Raw genomic sequence first — 2,652 nt, 5'->3', positions numbered from 1 at the left:
ATCATCTCTGATAACAGACAGAGATTCAAATTGATTCTGTAGCTGCAATCTCCCAGAACTTTCCCTGGATTTCCTAGTTCTGTGTGTGACTTTCCTCCAACCATCTACTTCTGTAGTACGTGAAGTGACCTCCTCCTCCCCAGCAACCTCCTCTGTGTGTTTCTCGTTCAGGACCATCTGGTCTGTTCTGGTCCGGAAAACCTCTTGCTTCATTATGATGCTGAAGTGTAGCTACCTGGGCCTCCAGTTGCTGTACTTTCACTTCTAAAGAAGGCCACCAACTTGTACTAAGTGCAGGTGAAGTTCCCCACATCTCTAGGCAAGAATACAAACATCCCACAAGTGTTGCAGGTGACTGCAGCAGGGCCTTCAGTGCCCATACTGAGAAGTCTTAAGGAGGCACTGAACAAGACTGTGGGCTTCCCCTGCTAAACACCAGTGTAAAGAACCCCTGTGGACCTCTGTTAAAGAGCTCAATCAACTGGGACTCTAGTTATGTACAGCGCTCCTGGCTACTAGCTAGTTCAGAGACAAGTCTCTGATGCACTTCCTCTGAGCAAAGTGTTGTGAGTGTTCACCCATCCTCATCCTCTTCCTCAGGAGAAAGGCAAGCAGTGGAGGAGCCTTGTAGGGCAAGTATTTACCCGTCGTCCTCCTCCTCTAGCCTTGCTGGTCATGCATTTGCCCATCCTCCTCCTCCACTGCCTCGCCTTCTCCTCTGGAGAAAGCTGAGCAGCAGAGGATCCTTGAAGTCATTCCACAACCCTCCGGGCTGCCTGAAATCCTTTGGCAGGCCACATGCGGCTCCTGGGACGTATGTTGTGCAGGACTGATCTAATGCTTTATTTCCCTTAGTGCACAAAACAGTTTGGTTACTGCACATTACTATGGCTCAGCCCACCATTTGGAACTTATGTCTCTATCCATGACTCTTACAAGCTGTGGGAATCCAGCTGTACATTAAATACACACACAGAGAGGAAAATATTAAGCACATGCTATTGTCAATTAATATATCCATTGGCCACAAGCCACTATAAACACTTAATTAGTTGTGTGCCCAGAGGCCTGATACCAAGAACAAACTGAAAAATTATACAATTTGATAAATGGCTATTAAGCACACTGATTTATAGCAAATGTAAATGTGTGCCAAGGTAGCTATTTTTGATACTACTGTTTTCTTCAGCACGCAACAGTAAAACTTGCATTATAATAAAGACATGCTAAGCACAGCTGTAATTTCCACCTGCTTGGCTATTGTTAGTTTTGTTACAAGGGGATAATTTCCTACTGTTAGCTTGGCAGGAAAGTGTTTATAGCAAACAAACCCAAATTGCTCTGATTAATGTGGCTAAATGCCAAGTCTTCATGGGTAATTGTAATTAGGAAATGCTGACCTTGTTCACTGAATTTTCCAGATCCACAGGGGGAAAAAACCCACACGATTTAACATCTGTTCAAGCTTAATTCATTAACAGTACTTATCATGTGTGAATAGAATACTTATTGCAGAAAAGGCAAATCAATGCAAGAGCTGGGAATAAGATTTTTATTTTTTTTTATTTATTTAGGTATTTATATCCCGCCCTTCAGCCCGAGTGGCTCTCAGGGCGGCTTACATTTATTATTTTTTAACCAGACAGTTCCCTGCCCGCAGGCTTACAATCTAAAAGACACGACACAAAAGGAGAAGGGAATGGTGAGGGGAGGAGGGGATCAGGTTCAAGATAGGCAGAGACTAGGAAGTTTCTGTTATGGTTTTACAATGTATAGACTGGCTTGTGAAAATAATTGGCTGGTTAACAAGGCCAATTAACAAGGCTAGCAAGAAAGAATGGAAGAAACATCACACTGCTGGAGTACCTCTTTTTAAACTCTCAGGAAAGCAACACCCAACCTACCCCCCCTTGCTATTCATTTTCCTTGTATTCTCTCTGGTATGTTACTTTTTTTGTGTTCGGAAAGGAGAAACTACCAAAGATTACATGATAGTTGGCACAGTAGCACCTCCAGCACTACTTTCTGGGTTCCACAATCAGTGTCTACTATGAGATGGAAGTGTTTGTGTTACTAATGTCAGATGCCAAATCTATAGTCACAGTACAATAGATGGAATGGCTTAATAAGGGCATATTGGTTAACCTTTTAGTCAAAGGGTTGGCATACTTCACACTTCAAATATGGCATTGCTTTTCCAATGTCAGCACTAGCCAGAATGTCTCCCGCTTAGTAAAAGATTGTTCCTCCAGCCTTTTGCTATTAATCATGGGGGCCATAAACTGGCGACTTACCTTTGTCAAAGGGGATGGTGGTGTCTGGAAGTTACTAGGTGAAGACAAGCACATACATTATTTGTATTCAATTTTTGGGCCAAAATGTAGGATGAAGTCTCAGGCCTGTAAACTAGGAACAACACCACCTACCTTTTCCCTCTTGCAGTATGGCTTTGCTTCTGACTGCTTGAGTAGTCATTTACTTTGCAAATATTCTGACAATCCTTACCAAAGTGCACATATTGCATTTCTCACTCTCTAGTGGTTTGAGCGTTGGACGACGACTCTGGAGACCAGGATTCGGTTATCACCTCAGCCATGAAATCCACTAGGTGGCCATGAGTAAATCACATGCTCTCAGCCTCAGAGGAAGGCA

Source organism: Sceloporus undulatus, chromosome 6 (assembly GCF_019175285.1).
Source record: "Sceloporus undulatus isolate JIND9_A2432 ecotype Alabama chromosome 6, SceUnd_v1.1, whole genome shotgun sequence".
Lineage (NCBI taxonomy): Eukaryota > Metazoa > Chordata > Lepidosauria > Squamata > Phrynosomatidae > Sceloporus > Sceloporus undulatus.
This window is presented reverse-complemented; position numbering follows the sequence as displayed.